The sequence below is a fragment of the Argiope bruennichi genome, chromosome 11, assembly GCF_947563725.1.
Source record: "Argiope bruennichi chromosome 11, qqArgBrue1.1, whole genome shotgun sequence".
In the NCBI taxonomy this organism is placed as follows: Eukaryota; Metazoa; Arthropoda; class Arachnida; order Araneae; family Araneidae; genus Argiope; species Argiope bruennichi.
The window spans coordinates 27,607,992-27,629,743 of NC_079161.1; the positions used below are offsets into that span (position 1 = coordinate 27,607,992).

Sequence of the window (21,752 nt, forward strand, 5' to 3'; positions counted from 1 at the left end):
CATTTATCGTTTGCTTCCCAGTATTATTTTTGTTATTGCCATTTTTTAAATGTAGGTCATAATGTCTAGAACAATAAATATTCGCGATCCGCCGTTTATTCGAAATTTTATTACGTTTGATGAAACATTCAGTTTATTATGATGAATCATATGCGTGGCTTATGATTATGGCCAAGATGTTTTTATTTGCTGTTTATATATCTGCAGCGTGATTAAATTTACGACTGAGTAATCCAATTATTTATATCAAGAATGGAAAAAATTTGAGATGATTGTTAGCAGGTGTCATGCATGATTGCAACCAGGTGATATGATTGCTTTTATTTATGTTATTTTCTTGTGAAATCGTTTGTAAATTTATTAAAAATTAATAGAAATCGTTTGTAAATTTATTAAAAATTAATAGAAATCGTTTTTATAAATTTTAGCTCTTCCCTATGCTTCTGTATAGGGATTCCACTACAAATTATTACCTCTTCCTTTTAATTGAATTATTACTCTGAATTTTCATAAGAAATTAGTATTTTTTGAAAAAATCGTTTGCTTTTCCTACTTGAGTAAAATTGTTAAAACAATAACCATTCCAATTTGATGAAATTTTATTTTTAAGTTAACGTATGATATTATCTTTTACCAATGCCTTTAGACTTTATACTAATTTTTTAAAACAGTTCTATCATCAAAATATTTTAATAGAATTGTACCATTTTTAATACAACTGTAATATTTTTATGCCAAAAAATAGAATTAACGAATTCCAAATATATAAAGATTGGTAATTATTAATAATGCTCCAATATTTCTTTCAAAATGTAATATAATATATATATCTCAATAATTATAATATATATATCGTATATGTATATCGCAAATACAATATTACTGAATGTTTGCTTTTTCCAGTTCAATACTTTTTTTCAAAATTCATTACAGTATTGAAATATGAATATCGCATATATAATATTATTGAGTGTTTAAGAAGGAAATTTCTAATATTTTTCATCTCTTTTCTAAATTTAAAAAAATCTTAAATTTTCACTTCATATCTGGTTAATTACTTTCAATATTGCTTCATTACAAAATTGACCTTATCATTTTCATTTTGGAAAACATAATATCCATTCAAAATGTATTAAAGAAATATAGCTTTAAATACCTTATGATCAGCATAATTATATGAATAGTCTTTCTCGTATTTTAAGAAAATATTCTCGGTAGCTAAAGTCATCGAATTCTGAGTTGTAAATTAAGAGGATTTTTTGTAAGTAAATGTTATATCTGATGTAATGTTTAATGCATGTAAAAAAATATATGTTTTTGTTAAAAAACACAGCATAAAATTATTTGTTTCATAAAGAATTTGTTTTTAATAATAAATGGAATATCTGAAAGATGAGACAATTTCCAAAGCTCATAATCATAAGTCGGTGTTCTCAGAAACAAAGGAATTTGAATAAAATCATTCCAAAATTAACATAATCTGTGATTTTGGACTAAAATGATATAATATGCTTATTTTCTGTTTAATATACTTAAAATAAAATTTAAAATATATTTTAAATGTCATGTAACTTGAAAATCGAAAGAATTATTTTTCATTCTAAATAGCCTCTTAAAATTACATTTTTAAGTAGAAATAAATAAGAATGGATTTAACAGATGAATAATGTTTCTAAATATTGTAATATAAAAATTCACATAATTGCAATATAAATTTTAAATGCATACCAAAATGTGATATATATATATATATATATATATATATATATATATATATATATATATATGAGAAAATGTGTGCCAAATAGAAAAAATTTATGAAATTTTTCATTTCGATTTATTTCACTACAGAGGCATAATTTACGTACAAAGAAAAGCGCTAAGAAACACGTCAGTCTACATCGCGTCACAAGAGCAGAAGAGAGCAAAATTTTTCCCTTCAGTGATTTTATAATCAGATTTTGATTGGGATTTCTTTGACACGTGTAGACTTAGGAATAGGAAATTTAGGTAACTTTAAAAGAATGTGATAAACGTTAGAGTTTTTTAACCCTTCACTCGGAGCGTGAGAAAAAGTTGAAGTGGGCAGTTTTATAGAGCGCGTGTAGAATTAATTAAATAAAAAGTAGGAATTGGATCAGGAAATAAGAGAACATTTAAGAATGGAGTTAATATGAGCTAAATTAAGATACAAATTTGGAAATTAATTAAGATTTAAATTAGTTTTTAAAATATCATTATATATATATATTGAGAAAAAGGCAAAAAATTGTATCATTTTATGATAAGGATTTTTTTTAACAACATTTATAAAAGTTAGCTTATTAACTATCAACTAGTCAAACCTATAGGACGTTTCTATATTCAGTGTAATATCCCCTATTTTGTGAAACCAAAATTGAAAACTCGATGTAATGAATGTACAAATTGTGCCAATAATCTTTAGTTTTAAATATTTTCATATAAATTTATTTTTGGCTTGTAGATTTTGAAGCTTTTGAAAATTATGAAATCTTTGTTAATTTCAAAGGGAAATCAGAAACATGAATTTATTGTTAATTAGCCGCTTTCAGCGACCAGTTGGTAAGTCGGGATAAACGATAGCTAAATATTTCAATAAATATTTTGTGTAGCTTGGTCATAATGGATTCCCCAGACCATAATGGCTTTTTCAATGTAACTTGACCATAATGGGATCTTCAGTGTAACTTGATCATAATGGCATCTTCAGTAACTTGACCATAATGAGATCTTCAGTCTAAATTGATCATAATGGCTTCTTCAATGACCAAATTGACTGTAATGAAATCTTCAGTGTAAATTGACCATACTGGCTTCTCTGTTTAACTTGACCATATTGGCTTCTCAGTTTAACTTGACCATAATGGAATCTTCAGTAGGACATTAAAATAACGGGATTTTCAGTCTAACATGACCATAATGGCTTCTCCAGTGTAACTTGATCATAATGGCATCTTCATTAACTTGACCATAATAAGATCTTCAGTCTAAATTGATCATAATGTCTTCTTCAATGAAAATTGACTAAAATGGGATCATCAGTATAACTTGAAAATAGCGGGATTTTCCGTCTAACTTGACCAAAATGGTTTCTCCAGTGTAACTTGATCATAATGGCGACTTCAGTGTAACTTGACCATAATGGGATCTTCAGTGTAACTTGGCCATAATGACTTCTTCAGTATAACTCAGTCATAACAATATCTTCAGTCAAATATTTTTTAACTTCTAATTTTGATAGACACATAAATTATACTATCTTGCACTATTCTATTCATTGTGCTACGTTTTTCCTAATTTTAATTTTCTGTCTATATCGTCATTATATCGGAGTAAGGAGCAGGGATGTTAAAAAAATGGGAGTAATTTAATTTTTTCCCTTGCTTGATTTTGAAGTGAAAAATTATTTGTAATAACAGTAAAATTTCAATTTTTTTAAAGCTTACATTTTGCGGAACAAAAAATTTTTTTCCGCATCTTCATATTCAAAATAGAAAAAAAATAGAAAATAGAAAAAAACCTGGGTGAAATATTAGTAAAAACAAAGAAAATACTTTGAGTTTCAATAATGAAACGTTGTTGCAAAATAAGACTTAAAATATTTTTTAAATAAATCAAAATTGAAAAAAACTTTGTAAAAAATTAGTGTTGCCATTGAAAATACATTTTTTTGAAAATACAATTATATTATACTGTAATATTTGCAAAAGTTTTCAAAGAAAAAAATATATAAATTTCTTTTAATTTTTAATTAATTAATACTCTGATTAACATTCCAAAAATCATTCCGAGTTGTATATTCTCAACGTATTTACTCTACAGAGTATATGCATGCCAAGTTTGGTAGTTTTATTTCAAACAGTCTGCTTTGTAGAACATTGCTTTTATATTTATTATTTGCAGATATGATAGTTATTATAAAATTGACAATGACTAGTAATTTTTAAATATCGTCAATTAATCAGCATTGATTAAGTGATTCAGCAATTCACTTGTAAAAGGACTATTTTTGCAGATATGATAGTTTAGGTAAATTTTTTTGTAGGTATCTCTAGACGCGTTTTATGAACCAAAAGAAATATCTGAACATTTTTAATAGATACATTTTACTTTTTGGCACCAGCTAATTTAACGGAACCAGATTTTTGATTAATTTACTGAGAAATTAATTCAACGTATTTAAAATGTATTTTTTAAATCATATTTGTTTGTCAGTGGAAACGTAATTTAATAATCTTTTGAGTTAAATTGATGAAAATTGGCACGTGGCCTTTAGATAAAATTTATAACTTTTTTGTCCATTTCTAAATGAAATACACTCACAGAAAATTTGCCTGCTAGTAAATACACTTTCGTTAAAATTTTAAACAAAATCATTGAGAGGAAGTTCGTCTGTCCGGCTGTCTGAGTACAAGTGAATTCGATAAATACACACCGTAAAAATTTATATAGATAAGATTTGGTTCATAGATTTATTACCTGAAATGTGGATGCGTATGGAATTTGGAATCAAATCTATCAAGGGGTTGACCGTCTGTCAACGGTCAACTCCAATGTAAATTTTTCTATTTCTGGGGAGGGAGAGGGAGAGCGTTGGGGTCCTAAATTTTAAAAATAAATAAGAAGACAAACGATAACTAATCAAAGATAAAAATTAATTAAAAATATCTTACTATAACATTTTTATTGAAAATAAATGCGAATAAATTTTTTTTACATATTATTTATTATAATCTTTATGATTTTATCATTACTCAACAAATTAGCATAACATTTATAAACGAAAATTAGCATAATGATAATCTCCGTCCTGCCTAGACATCTGCTGAATGATCCACCGCAGCGACAATAACATGGAAGCTGTGGCTTGTTATGTAATGACTATCACCGGGCTTGAAAACTGACCATAACATAGGAATTGCGTAATCGAAAATGGAGCCAATACAACCGCTTAACCATTACTATACCCAAGAATAGTTAGTACCTGCATATTTATTCGAGGAATTCTCATTCATTTATTCATGGTGCCTCTAATCCGAGGGTGGGGGGTGTCATAAAAGAGAATGAAAATTACAGAAACCGTCTGGAGTGCATTCTGGAACTTTTTCACATATTCTCTAATAAAGCTGTTACTCCCTCACTTCAGTATAAATATTATGGACCTTGAACTTATTTTCAGAGCAATGAATGTAAACATTTTGTGCTTAGTAATATAATGTGGAAAATCGTGTATTCATTTTCGTCGCCGTCTTATCAGCCGATTGAAGCCAAAATTTGATATAATTTACCGACTTAATAAAATGATCATATACCAAATTCATTTATTTAAATCATAGTAATTTTGACTTACCAATTCGTTTGATATTTGATACAGATTTAATGGTAAAACTGTGTCCCAAATTTCATCCAACTAACTATTAACATTTACTAGTTATTGTATTCACTTGTATTCGGACAGAGAAATAAACTTTTTTTTATTGGATTTTGTTGAAACTTTAATAGAAACCTGCAAATGGTATACATACAGAATTTCATCTATCTAGCTCAAAGCGTTTTTGAGTTATCATATTTCCCAGATAGATAGTAAAGACATTATTCCATAAATGTGTTTTTCGCATTCAGAGAAGTCAAAAATTTGGAAAATTCATCAAAATATGATTCTCGAATCATTTGATGATAGAGTACTTTCTTTTCGTTCTACATCATATATACAATATAGTAAAATTAATTGAAAAATTTATTTTGAAATTAATTTTTCATAAAAATGAGTTATTGCTTAGTTACAATTTCTGTATTAAAAATTTACAGAGATCGGATCTAAAAACTAATTACTATTTCCTATAAACAAATAATTAAATTATTGAAAATTTTTCAAAAACTAATTTACATAGAAGATGGCGCAATGTGGCTGTCATCCCTCCTCTCATGGTACATTACATGATTCATTAGCGCATGAAAGCATTTTGCGACCTTAGCAATGCTCATCATAAAGCTTTCTTTAATAACAAGTCGTTTTAGTTTGACATTTCAGCACATTTTTAGCATTGGTATTGCAGCACATTTTTAACAGCACTTCGTCTCCTTCAGTGGCTCATTGAATGATCATTGGCGCATGGAGATATTTTGTGACCTTAGAAATGCACATCACGAGGATTTTCTTTTAACAGCAGGCCAATTTAGTTTGACATTTCAGCACATTTTTAACACCATCAATCCTGCTTCAATGGCATATTGGATGATCCATTGGTGCATGTAGACATTTTGCGACCTCAGCAATGCTCATCATGAAGCCCTTGTTTTTATAACAGGCCAATTTAGTTTGACATTTCAGCACGTTTTTAACATTACCTTTTCAGTACATTTTTAACAGCACTTCTCCTTCAGTGGCATATTGGACGATCCACTGGCGTATGCAGACATTTTATGCCTTAAGGAAAAGCTCATCATGAGGCTTTTCCTTTAGTAATAGGCCGATTTAGTCTGACATTTCAGCACGTTTTTAACATTGCCTTTTCAGCACTTTTTTAACAGCACTTCTCCTCCTTCAATAGTACATTCAATGGACGATCCATTGGTGCATGTAGACATTTTGCGACTTTATTAATGTACATCTTAAGGTGCTTCTTTTAATAATAAGCTAATTTAATCTGACTTTTCAACACATTTTTAACAGTGTCATTTCAGCACATTTTTAAGAGCACTTCTTCTCCTTCAGTGGTAAATTGGACGATCCATTGGCGTATGCAGACATTTTGCGACCTTAGGAATGCATGTCAGAGGGTTTTACTTTTAATAACAGGTCAATTTAGTTTGACATTTCATCGTATTTTTAATTATTTAATCACTATGTTAATGATTTATTTTTGTTAATCTTTTTATTTTGATAATTTTGTTAAAATATATATGCTTTCATTATGAGGCAACCTTTTTTAATAAGATGATCATTTTCCTCTCACATTTCCGCGCATTTTAACATGTTAATTACTTATTTTTGGTTAATTTTTATATCAGTTTCATGAAAATGGATTTAATTTTCATTCCATACTTTTGGCATTCATATTTGTACTAGGTGTTATTGAAGCAGATGTCCGCTGTTAATAAATATTCTAATAACTGAACAAAAGCGAAGAAACGTATGGGACTCTGACTAATTATATTTAAATATTTATTAAAATTATGTTTAAACATTATTCTTATATTTTATCCTTCCCAGAATATTTTTTTGCAAATTTATTTAGTTGTCAACTAGTAAAATATTAACTTTTATTGAAATTTAAAAAAAGTTTTGCCCTCATAACCTAGCGGGTTCATAACCTTGCTTGTGGCCGTCTCATACCTAGCGGGCTAAGGCAGCGGACTAGAAAAGAATTACTACTGTTTTCAGTAATTAAAGAATAATTCATTGCCTTTTAATAATATATTGAAATATTAATTATTCATTAATTGATTAGATTACTTTCCGCTTGACAGGTCTTGTGAAATAATAATTTTCAGTTTTATATTTATTTGAAATTAGTAAATTCTTTATAGTTGAATTTTTAATGTCATATCTGTTTGAAATTTATCAGTTTTTTAATAATCTAATAAATAAATGTTTATATTTCTAAGCAAAAAAAAATCATTAACCAATTATTATGGTTCATTTTTTATGAATTTTATTATTTTAATTACATTTTATGTGATAAAATTTTTAGAAAAATGCATTTGTATTTTCACAAAGCTATTAATATAAAAGTATTAACTGTAATAAATCATTAAATAATTATTAAGCAAAATAAATCAGGTTTCATTAAATTAAAATCGTGTTGAAATGTGAAACTAAATTTATTAGTTATGTAAAAATAGAAGCCTCATAATGTGTATTACATCCCTGTTTATACGGCTTAGTTCTGTAGTAATGAGGTGGCTGGCTGTAATTAAAAAATGTGTATTACTTGGGGCCCCAAAATCCTTACATACGTCATCGAATGAGAGAGAGAGAGAGCGAAAACTTAAAAAAAATGAAATAAAAAAAGTTCAAATCACTTCTCACTTTCTACCTGATGTCACTATACACAAACCCGCCTCTCTAAATCAAGCCGCCACATACCATTCTACCTGATAAAAAGTAATTTACTTTCCAGGGAGCATTTTGCACAGTGTGTCCAGCGCATACCTAAACAATAATAATCCATATTTATGGACGCTTCTGTGAGATAGAGAACCCATCGACTCTGTCAAGCGGGGAGAATTTATGCCGCCTGATAAAGGACAACTATTTCTCCTCATCATTAGATGTAAAAAAAGAAAAAGAAAAGAATCAGTGCTTGCATCAGGAATGTGCAATTGTTGGAGTTTCCCTGACATTCCTGCGGACCATTTAGGACATTTGGACATTCTGAGTGTGTCGCGCGCAAGTCGGAAATGGAACGCGCCGCCAGGAATGTGGACAGGAAAGGAGAAAGTGATAGAAAAGTCTCAGATCTCTAGGGTCAAATTACTGAAAGGGAAACAAAAAAACATTTTATTGGTGTTTTCTGAGAAGATGCGGAGAAGTGGCACTGAGATCTGAAAAAGCAATCAGAATAATGAGATTTTTTTAAAATTCCTGATCGAGAAGATGAATTTATTCTGGGTCGCTTTACATAAGAGCTTCTTAAATAAGCATTGAATCTTATATGTGTTTGCCAGATATTATTGGAATAGTCCTAAATTTTGATTTTTGTCCTGGATATAAATGAAATGTTCCAGATTGTCTATCATTTTTCATATAAAACTTTTACATGTAATCGAAGTTTCTAATAGTAAAATTGTTTGAAATTCTTTTTCTTCCCTTGTTAATTCAGTTTTGACCACTATACTCCGGGGCTACTGTAACTCGGATCCTTAACTTAATTCCTTAATCATATATACAATAAACAGGCATTTGTTTGAATTGTCCTGAATTTGATTGTTTGTCCTGGATTATTTAAATAAAATGTTCTGGATTGTCTAAAATTTATCATACAAAAATTTTAATCTGATCTAAGTTTCTAATAAAAGAATTATTTGGAGGAAAGAATTATTTATTTATTAAAATGATTTATTATTTTATTCTGTATTTATTAATTTAGTCTGGGCTACTATATTTCAAAGCTATCTTAATTTGTGTCGTTAACATAAATGAAATCTTGCATTCAGTGAAAAAGACATTTATTTGGATTGATGGTCCTGAATTTTGATTGTTTCCTTTGGATTTGAATGAAATGTCTAGAATTGTTTAGAATTTTTCATATTGTAGATCATATAAAAATTTAATCTGATCTAAGTTTCTAATAGAAGAATTGTTTGAAATTGTACTTCTATTATTTATTAAATAAATCTGAAGTATCTAAATGAAGTCATGCATATAGTAAACAGACATGTGTTTGGTGTATCCCGAATTTTGATGGTTTGTCCTGGATTTGAAAGAAATATCCTGGAATTTCTAGAATTTTTCTTATAGTAGGTTTATTAAAAAAAATTAAGTTCTAATTGAAGTTCCCATCTAATATATTTTTGTTGCAAAACGGCCTGAGATTTAAAAAAGGCTCTCAAAATAAATATAAAAAAATTATAGTCTAATGTTAAATTTCTTGCATTGTCTGTTTCTTTTGTACTTATAAATTGATATCTCATATTAAAAAAAAAACGTTAATTATATTTAACTTAACTTAAAAATGTTAGCTTCAAATGATCTACTTTTACTTTACGTTTTGTAATAAATCTGATCTTCAGAATTTCACCAGACAAGAAAAAATATACCAAATTTGAATAAAATGTTCTGAAGAGATCGCAATGAAAGATATTGAAAATATATTAGTTTTACAAAATAAAACAACTTTTCATCTTGTATGCTAATATTGTTAGGGGAAAATCAACCGGAGGGTATACGCTGAAAGACGACCAACATATAATTAGAGAACAGAAACTAATGCTTTATTCCGAAAGAAAATGCTAAGCACAGGCAAGGCATATACAAAGAGCAGAACTTGTAAAACTCAATACCAAATTAAGCGAAAGACTGCAATAGCGTTCAGAGAGCAGCTAGAAAAATCGCTCCATTATCAATATTTCAATGAAAGAATTCTCTGATCGGGTGTGCGCTTTGCCGTTTATGGTGATAATGATGATGATGTCGTGTCCGCGTTACCACGGAAAGGGGATGCAACAGCTTCTGAGGGTAAAGACCCCTGAGCAACCGAGGGCAGAAGTCTGACTTCTAGCTCATATGAATATGAAACTCACACATTCGCTTGCACAACCCCGTTTTACAGGGAGTCACATTCACACACCTCAATGATAGAACACAGATGAAGAACAACCATGCGCGAACCGAGATTCGAACCCAGGACGTCCAGATCACGGGGAAGATGCGCTAACCCTATGCAAGGACGGCGGCTTGACTTTTATGGTCCCCAGCAGAATATGGAATTTTCTAGAAGAGTCTATGGATCTTGGTTCTAGCCGAAATCTTCTATTTTTTTTAGAACTTTCATTTTTGCCGCGAAATAGTCGCTAAGTTTGTGGACATGGTTAAGTTCATTCAGTACTCATTAAAAATCCTGTCCTTTCTACGAACTGTTCAGAGAAATAATATTGCTGATTCTAAGCAGTTTTAAGTGATAAAACGTCCTCAATCACCCCAAGCAGTTTCGACTCCCAAATACAAAGTCCTGGATTGTCCCGATATTTACTTAGAAGTAAATAGATAATATTGAAAATTATCGTTATTAATCCGCGATTTGCAAAGATTTTGATAAATTCCCGCTTTTTTTTTACGTATAAAGTGACTAGATGTTTTGAGTAATACCAGTGGTGTCCAGTTTTACTTCTTCGTTGATGAACTGAAAATTGTCGCGAATGCAATTTAAATATTGCATATGCACTGCTGGAAAAATTCTACTTTATTATTTAATTTATTAATTTAATTAACTTTTGATTTCAAACATGAGAGTGGGCGCCAGTAATGAATTTGAGAGAAAAATTGTTACGAAATTTCTTATTATTTATAACTATAAACTATAAATAAAAAAATAAGTAATAAGTAATAAAAATAATTAATAAAAATTAAAATAATAATAAAGTATTGATTTTTTTTTAATTCTTACTCCTTTTTGGGTTTTTTTTAAAAGAAAGTTTTAAAAAAATTTATCAAGTTAATTAATTTTTGTTATATTTTGTATTTAAAGAAAAGATATGGATCGACCAGGAGATTTTGACAAATCCCCACACCTCCCGAGAACATCCCGTTTTGGAACGCCCCGAATCAGAAAGCAATAATCTTTGCATTTTGTCTGAATGTGGAATTTAACCTTATAACTTTAAATGATCAATTCTTGTATATACATAAATTTATTTCGTGCATCTCGGAAACGGCTTTACCGATTTGGATCAAATTTTATATTTAGATAAGGTTTTGCGTTTATCTATATAGGTGTTTTTTCTGAAAAAACGCGATTTTATACAAAACAACTTTTATAACTAACTATTAGAGTCTTTTTCTATCTGCTATGATGCTGACAGTGACATTAATACCATAGGATGATAATCTACTGATACCTCAAAATTTTGCGATATGGCCGCTATATGACATTATTTGAGTACAAATAAATTTGGTTCACGTCCAATAGCAACAGTGTAATTATTGTGTTAACCAATCAACTTGTCGTTCAAATAGCATTACCGAATTTGGACATCAAATCAACTTTGGTTGTGTTTTTTCTTTGTTTAGACCAAGGTACTCATACTGTTTACTTATAATGTGTATTTGTAGCCACCCTGTGTACTTTACAGTCCGTAGGAAACCTTTAAGATAACATTTTAACATGTTAAACTAAGCGCATTCATGATTTTTGTTAATTAAACGACCAGTTCATATGTAGGTAAGACTGAAAAATATGCAGCAATCATTCGGAATTTGTATCTGAATATTTTCTCCGAAAAAACAGAATTTTGTATATATAAAAAAAACTGCCGATACTTGCATAAAAATTGTTGTCAGCCACTTTGCTAGAATTTGGATAAAATCTGTCTTCTTTAAATCCGTCTGTTTTTCCATCATTGTGTATTTAAAAATGATTTAATAAATGCAAATATCTAGAAATATGAAAAATTAGCACAAGATTGTATCATCCGTATTGAAGACCTGCATTGAAGTTGTATCAAATCGTTCAACGAGTGGATCGTTTGTCGGTCTGTATGGGATGTCTAATGTCTAATTACAAACATAAATATACATATAATTCCAAATTGAAAATGTTTCAACTACATAAAGAGTTATATTTAATATTGTCTAAATTAATAAATGCGCAATTGAAAAAATTACAAAATCTAAAATTCTTATGTAGCCACCTTGTCCTATTTTACATAATTAGCAAAATATTCTTGAACACTAGTATTAAAAAAAAGAAGTCCCATTCTTTTGGAATTAAAACTGACCGTGTTATGAAGCTTTGAATGTCACTCAGATAGACGATTTGAAACCATTTCACTGACTGCTTTAATCCATTATAATTAGGTTTATTCAATATGAAAAAAATTTCAACATTGAGCCAATATGATACACTTAAAAATAATCGATAATTATTGCTTGCGTAAATTATTTACCATTATAAACTTTGTGTCAATAAATTCTTTTCGTACCTTTGAAAATGAAAGTTAATATTCTTATTGTCGTGTGATTGATCTGAAAGAATTAATAATCTAGTGAGTGGATTTTTTAAATATATTTTTCCAAGTATTTCTTTTTAGAACTCTAATCGTAAAACACGATTGATTCTCAAAATATAGTTCCATATACCAAGTGCAAAATATCAAATTTATAGTGCATTCATATATCTTTAGTGAAAGGTCAAATTTATTATCCAGAGAATTCATATAATTCCAAGCGCCCAATATAAAGTATTAAATTTATAATGCAAAATATTCGAATTATGATTTCATGTAAAAAATATGAAGTATCAGATTTATAGTGCGAAGTATTGAACTTGTGATTCCATGTACCAGATGCAAAGTTTCAAATTTATAGTGTAAAATATTCAGGTACCAAATGTAAAGTATCACATTTACAGCGCAAAGTGTTTTTTTTAGCAGCACGCATGAAGCATCAAATTTATAGTCCAGGGAATTCAAATTATGATTCCATGTAACAAGCATAAAGTATCAAATTTATAGTCCAAAGCATTCAAATTGCGATTCCATCTAATAAGTATGAAATTTATAGTGCAAAAGATTCAAATTATAATTCCGTGTAATAAGCAGAAAGTATCAAATTTGTAGGGCAAACCATTCAAATTATGATTCCGTGTAATAAGTATAAAGTATCAAATTTATAGTGCAAAATATTCAAATTATGATTCCGTGTAATAAGCAGAAAGTATCAAATTTATAGTGCAAAACATTCAAATTATGATTTCGTGTAATAAGTATAAAGTATCAAATTTATAGTGCAAAACATTCAAAGTGTGATTCCGTGTAATAAGCATAAAGTATCAAATTTATAGTGCAAAACATTCAAATTATAATTTCGTGTAATAAGTATAAAGTATCAAATTTATAGTGCAAAACATTCAAATTATAATTTCGTGTAATAAGTATAAAGTATCAAATTTATAGTGCAAAATATTCAAATTATGATTCCGTGTAATAAGCAGAAAGTATCAAATTTATAGTGCAAAACATTCAAATTATGATTCCGTGTAATAAGTATAAAGTATCAAATTTATAGTGCAAAACATTCAAATTATGATTTCGTGTAATAAGTATAAAGTATCAAATTTATAGTGCAAAATATTCAAATTATGATTCCGTGTAATAAGCAGAAAGTATCAAATTTATAGTGCAAAACATTCAAATTATAATTTCGTGTAATAAGTATAAAGTATCAAATTTATAGTGCAAAACATTCAAATTATGATTTCGTGTAATAAGTATAAAGTATCAAATTTATAGTGCAAAATATTCAAATTATGATTCCGTGTAATAAGCAGAAAGTATCAAATTTATAGTGCAAAACATTCAAATTATGATTCCGTGTAATAAGTATAAAGTATCAAATTTATAGGGCAAGCCATTCAATTTATGATTCCATGTAATAAGTATTAAAATTTATTGTACAAATTATTTGAAATATAATCCTATGTACCAAAATAAAATATTAAATTTGTAATCCAAAATACTCAAATTATAATTCAATGTACAAATGTATACCATTTAAATTGAAAGCCGACTACACATTTCTCTTTTTTAAATACTTTTCTGAGTATTTGATTTATTAGTGTTTTCTTTTTTGTATTCATACATTGATACAATCTCTAGGCATACTTTTCCTAATAGAAATGCAATGTAAGCACTCGGAATATCCAGTAATATATTAATCATGAACTTGAGAGCTCTAAACGACATTTTCACGCTTTCCGTTCCGCAGGCCAAAACAAAAACAATTACGAAAAAAATTTCCGGAACGCCTCGTGCGGGGGTTTTCCAAGAATAGCAGACGACAAGATAAAGCCCACGACGTGCGAACGAGCCATGTAGGGGCCACAGTTTGAAACATCTGCGCTGTTATAGATTGGAAACATCCTCGGCTGTCATTTTGACAGCGGTGAAACAACCGCAGCAAATAAGAACGAAATTGGTTGGCTATTTTTATACTTTACTAAAATTGGTTTTGGCGGGTTCATTCGAAAAAAATGAGTTCTTGTATTTTTCATTCCTTTTTTAGCGAATAAGCAGGATTGAATATGATGAATTGTTATAAAATTTGAAGCGTAAAGGCATATAATTTTTTTAAAAAAAAACCATTTTCAAATATTGTAACCGAATGAAGTATTTCATGTACCGGCTTTTTTTAATATTTTTTATACTGAGTTATAAAAGTATGTACTCATTTATAAAAGGTGGAACTTAAATCAATGGTCTATCTTCTGTGAAAAATTTATTTGACATGAACGATGTATTAGAAGATAGATTTGGTTGTACTAAATGAAAACTTGAAATATATATAAAAATCTTTTTATAGCAAAATTTGATTCGTGTAACTTACCAGTTTTTATCCTTTTAGTAATTGGCATCTAGGCTTTCTCACAAATTATTATTACAGTCATTTCCCAGTAAATTTTGAACTATTCAGTGCTAACATAAAAATGCCATTTTTGTCAATTGAATGTATGCAACCAAATTTAAGGGCGATTACAAGCTCAAGTAATAGTCAGATCACTAACAAGTAACATGGTTAATAACACATAACAAGTTAATAAAAAAGTCATCCAATAAAGTATAGCATTTATTAGGAAACAGCGGATTCTATCCGGCAAAATATAAAGTGTAGTGTGTATTATCTTACAGATTATATCATATGATATCTCTTAAAAAACTGCCATTATAAAAGGATTCATGTGTTATCCTATAGAATACAAAACGCAAAATATGTCATTTTATTGCAAACAGCATACGTTATTTTATTGTTCAAATAATCATATTACTTCCCGATGTATATGTTAGGCTCTATTTATTATTTTATGGAGTACTTTTTTATTTTCTCGAATAGAGAAAGTATTGTAATAATCAACAAATTCGAACTTGAGATTTTCACGGATCTACGCGCTTCAGACCTCTTGGTATTGTGGTATTTTTGGTATTGTGCTTGTCTGTCTCTCTATCTATGGACACGATAAAACCACTTTGGGCTAGATGGGTGAAATTTGGAGTATGAACTTACGATTAAATTTGTAGATTTTTTATCAAATTTTGAACGAAATCCATTAACAGAAAGTCGGACTGTCTGTCTCTTCGATTATAAGTAAACTCGATAAATCCAAAATATATAGATAAAATTTAGTACTCGGTTTGGTTTTAGCATCTAAGGTTTAGATTCTTATCTAATTTTAAACCAAATCTGACTTTATATATATATATATATATATATATATATATATATATATATATATATATATATATATATATATATATTTCAAACTTTCAATTAATTTAAAACTTTTAATTAGATAACAATCTAATTTTAAACCAAATCTATCTTTTAATTCATCGTTCATGTCAAATATTTTTTTTATATATAATATAGACCATTCACTTAAGTTCCATCTTATATAAATGAGTATAATACATTTTTTATATAAGATAGATCATTAACTTAAATTCCATTTTATATAAATGAATATAATAAATTTTTTATATAAGATAGATCATTAACTTAAATTCCATTTTATATAAATGAGTATAATACATTTTTTATATAAGATAGACCATTAACTTAAATTCCATTTTATATAAATGAGTATAATAAATTTTTTATATAAGATAGACCATTAACTTAAATTCCATTTTATATTAATGAGTATAATAAATTTTTATATAAGATAGACCATTAACTTAAGTTCCATCTTATATAAATGAGTATAATAAATTTTTATATAATATAGACCATTAACTTAAGTTCCATCTTTTATAAATTAGTATATACTTTTGTAATTGAATATAGAAAATATTACAAAACGCCGGTATATGAAATATTGACCTTCTGTCGGTTTCTGCTTTCGAGTGCATATAAACACAATAACGGAACAACTCATAAACGGAATGATTTAAATCAATGAAATTTAGCATGTAATCTTGTGACTTCAACTGCAGTTCAGTGTCAAATTTTAATTTCAATCGGTCGATAAAAAAGTATTCAAAATACATATTCACACAATAGATTCAATAAAAGTGCTAAACTCACTTAACAGATTTAAATTATTGTTCGTCAATGTAAAGCATTTGCTGTCTTGCTCAAGTTCCATAATTTTATGTGAGAGGAGAGGTATATGATCTTAATTGGTAAGTATACGAGAAAGTTTCGGGGAGACCACTGCTGCTAGTCTATATAAACATCATGTCATCATGCTTGTAAACGGAAGAGATGTACGAAAATTCGTTGCATTTTTTAACACTACTCGCGTTGTATTAAAAAGTCCATATTGATTATTATTAAAATATGCATATGCTTCATAAAAGAATTATTAAAAAAATACTAATTTTTTTTTATGAATAAGAAGTCTCTATCGACTTTGTTTTGCTATTTTAACGTCTCTTCTTTACTTAATCACTTCAACGGCCTTCTAATGTCAGATTGCACCCATTCATGTTGTCCAAAAAAAATAATTAAAAAAGATGTTTTAAAAAAATTAAAAATCACTTGACAGCCGGAAAAGAAAGAAAGAATACCTAGAAAAGAAAGTAGTGAAAAAATAAAAAAGAATACCAACAGTTCGAGAACAAATAAAATAAATTAAAACGCCAAAGCGGTGCCAAAATCTGATTAGTATTCGAAAAACGATCCGCCAAATAGTTCAAATTGTTTGGAATTTGGAAAAGGTGGAAGTCGGGCGCATTCCAAATGGTGTTCAGTGAAAGGCCTGTCCATACATGGTCTGCCGTTGACGAACAGTTTGATTATGTTTTAATATTATTATTAATTTTTCTCTGCTTGCAAACCACCTGTCTGTGTTCTGTGTCTGACGTTACACGTGGCGATTAGATTTTGGGAGCTGATTTATTTTGATGACGTACATAGTTTGGTCTTATTCCTTTGATACTTGAAGGTGCAGGTGAACTTTCGATGGAGTTCGAACACGTGGTTCGTATTCAGCGTTTGTATTGGTAGCTTGTTTATGAAAGAGGCACGTGGTATTTGTTTTTTCAAAGGAGCATTAGAAATATTTTACATTCATTGATCACATACGGAAAACTTTGAATTTATATTACTTACTTTGAATATATTTGCTTTGAAAAAAAAAAGATAATTAAATATTATTGAAAAATTCTACAATTATAATTTTTATTTAAGAATTTCTAAAAAATCGTTTTAGAATTTTTTTTTTCAATTTTATAATGTCTAAACTTTCTTGATAAATTTGGTTTACTTCAATTTAAGACATGTTCCTGAATTGTAGACACGATTCTAAATGTTTTCGAATTTCTCAATTTTAATAAAAAAAGTTATCATCTAGTTTATAATAAAATTTTATTGATGGAAATAAATTTGATTTCAATTTTACATTTACGTATACGAAGTGCACAAAGGAAAAGGATTGTAATCGTCAAAAAAAAAGTTCGAATTTGAGATTTTGAAGAATTCCCATGATTGAGTACGAAAAACAAATTTTTGGAATTATGTCTGTCTGTAAACACAATACTCGAAAAATCGCTTTTAGCCAGACGGATCAAATTCGACATTCAGTCTTTATACCAAATTTGCAGATTTTATCAAATGTTGAACGAAATCCGTACTCGGGAAGTCTATCCAGCTGCCCGAGTATGAATGAACACTTTATTTACGAAATGTAAAGAGCTATAAAGATAAAATTTGATACTCGGGCTTAGCATCCAAAATGTAGATATCACATTTGAAATTAAATCTAGAACTCAACCGGCAGTATATATACTGTCGCATGCATGTTAATACGATTACTATAAAACATTAGGATTTAAATAAATGAAATTTAGGATGTGAACCTGTTATTTTAATTTTTGTGTGGTGTGAAATTTTGGTTTCAGTCGGTAGGCAAAAAAGTGTCCAAAATGCATACTCGATTTTCTTGTAGCACATGCCAATGATTGATCGCCAAAGATCGTAAGGCAGGATGCGAAATTCTAGCATTCGACCGTATGCTAGAATGCGTATTAAAAAATGCGAAATATAATTCTATGAAATATAATTTTGCAGATGCGTTGCTGAAAAGTAGAAACTTTTGAAATTTTAACTTCGATTTATTTAACCACGGGAGTCATAATTTGTACATAAAAAAAAAAGCGATAAGAGATGCGTCAGTCCACATCACGAAACAAGAGCAAAAGAGACTAAAAAGTCCCTACAGTGATTTTATTATTAGATTCTGATAGGGATTCCTTTGCTACGTGTCGATTTGGGCAAGGAAATTTTAGGTATCTTGGAAAAATATGTGCAATTGTTAGCGATTTTTACCCCTTCGCTCAGGGTATGAGATAATGCATGAGTTATCAGTTTTTTAGCGCGCCTGTTAAAAATAACTAAGTAAAAAAGTGGAAAATGGATCAAGAAATAAGAGAACATTTTAGGATGAAGTTAATATGGACTAAATTAAGATAAAAATTTGGACATTAATTAAGAATTAAGTTTTAAATTAGATTTTAAAATATTATTACACCTGTTTAATCATCACCAATGCCATGTAAAGTATTTTCGGCCTTATCCACAATTATGCGTGAGGGGGGGGGGCGGAAGAAATCATTATTAGAGAGTCCGTTAAAAAGTTTTGGAAAGACAACTCCAGCTAGTTAATGCATTAGAATAGAAATAAATATATAAATATATAATAGAGTAAATATATAAATGAAATAAATCGATTTAATTTTTACTTTAATAATATCCCTTTAATTTAACATTATAAAATGGGGGTATCTGTTTATAATATAACGAATTCAGCTTGAAAAAATAAGCGAGTGGACTCTTCCCTCACCTTTCTTTTATGTACTCTACAATCTAGACCCCGACCCAGCCAGAGGCCATGCGGGAAACATTTCTTTTATATAGAAACGATACATTTTCAGTCCTCCTTGTAGAAACCTGCATTTGCCGATATATGTTAGGGAAGTACGGATGAGGAGGAAAGTAGCACATGCACCAAATTTCTGATATATCTGCAAGCCCTAGTTCATTCCTTAAAGTTGTGCTAGTCTGATGATGTGGTCTCGGTTTCGGAACTGGAGGTCTTCAGGTTCGAGACTTGATTCCACCGAAGGATCGACATGTAAGCGGATTTGGTGCACGTTAAAATCTTCGGAACCAAATGTTCTCCGCAGGTGTAGCGTGAAAATAAATTTGGAGAGGGGGTGTCCCATCATAGGTCGTCCTTGTCATCTGATTGTGGTTCAAAATTACGAAGTCCATCCCAAACTTGTCTTAGTGTTGCTTTGAAATGGGACGCTAATATAACTGGACTGAATTCCTTTCACCTGTTAAAGAATGTCGCACGTTATGACTCAATATGCAATATTTTGTATTTCTAGTAAAATGGAAAAATCCAAGTGTGAATTTAGACACAATTGACATAAAATTTCTATACAAATCTGCAATTTAAGACGCAAAACGATGCGCTAAATTTCATTTATCTAACCCCCCCCCTTTTTTTTTGAGTTATCGCTTTCACATTCATTCAGATAAACAGGGAGAAATATGGTCATTTCGTGAACAGATTTGGATCAAAATGTAAGGTATGCAACTGCGATCGGGCTGAATTTCCTGAAAAACGTTCAAAAATAGTTATATTTTTAAATATTTACATAAAATACGAAAAAAAAAACACATTTATGAAACGAAAATATACCTCTATATTACTTAAGTGCCAAAAGTTTATTTTTTTTTAATCGGAAGAAAGGGCGTTTTTTTTCTTCTTTTTATTGGTTAAAAAGATTTATAAAGCAAAAATCTTCTAGTTTACCAAATGATTTACACAAATTTTAGCAGATAGTTTAAAAAATAAATTATATAGTTTTTGAAATAAAAAATAAGCTGTAATTCTATCTATTCTTTAAATATTGTGGTTCAACTTATAAATAACCTGAAAATTTCAATTTTTTTTCTTTCATATTCTGAAGCACTAAAACAACTATAAAATATTTCTAAATGAATAGATAACTTATTTTCTAGTTCAGGAACTGCAAAACTTATTGAGAAATTATTGTACTAACTTCAAACAAAAAATATGCTTTAGATTTTAATTTATGAAGTTTATTTATAAAAAAATTCTCTCAAAGAATAGAATTTGGGAAAATAGCAATCGAAAGATATGAAATAGCAGTAAAATATATGTAAATGCTAATACAAAAATCAGTATGGCTTCCCAAAAATAGACTTCGAAACAAAATTCTAACTTTTTAAATTTTTTTAAGAAACCCGTTCAAACATTAAGAATATTAAATAAAAAAGTTGTCATAATTTCGCAAAAAAATCGACTTTTTAATATAGTCACCTACTTTAATAGAAGTATCTACATTTCTGATAGTAAACTCATGTACTAATTATAAATTAAAATAATAAATAATTATCATTTATGTACTAACAAAGTCAATTATAATTTCATATGTTTTTTAAGTGTCCGAATTATATGCAAATCAACGAAACATCCAATGAATGCATTCCGTTTAGAATTTAACAGAAATCTACAAATTTGGTGTTCAAACCACGTACCACGAAATTTGACTACCTCAAAGCAATACTCGCGATTTCAGACAGTTCTCATTCTCCCGTGTTCACAGACAGACATAATGTCAAAAATGTAAGTGTGTTTTTAGAACTCAGGGAGTTCTGGAACACAGAGATTTATCATAATCTCGATTTCGGAATTTTTTGACAATTAGAATTATTTCTCTCAGTTCATTTCATATGTCAGAAAGTAATAAGTACCTCCTTATTGAACTCTCAACTTTAAATCCATCTATTAGAGCCATTATGTCATGAACTTTTTAGTTTATATTATAAATTTTATCAATATGTTGAATCCAAACCTGTGCATCACGAAATAGCCGTTAATGCCGTTGCGCAATGCAGTCATCACCTGTTAGGTCATTAAACCGTAATGTAAATGGAAATAAATACTAATGACTAATTCGTTTCATCAAACTTAGCAAGGTATTCATCACACACCTACGCATTAACTGTAATAGATTTTTCCTACCATAACGGGAATGAATAT

General features: G+C 28.9%; 1 protein-coding gene across 2 annotated transcripts in view; it reads left to right on the top strand.

Moving 5' to 3' along the window:
• Positions 1–21,752, top strand: part of LOC129957668 (sodium-dependent proline transporter-like) — a 304,437-nt gene that overhangs the window by 41,506 nt on the left and 241,179 nt on the right. The window lies entirely within an intron of this gene.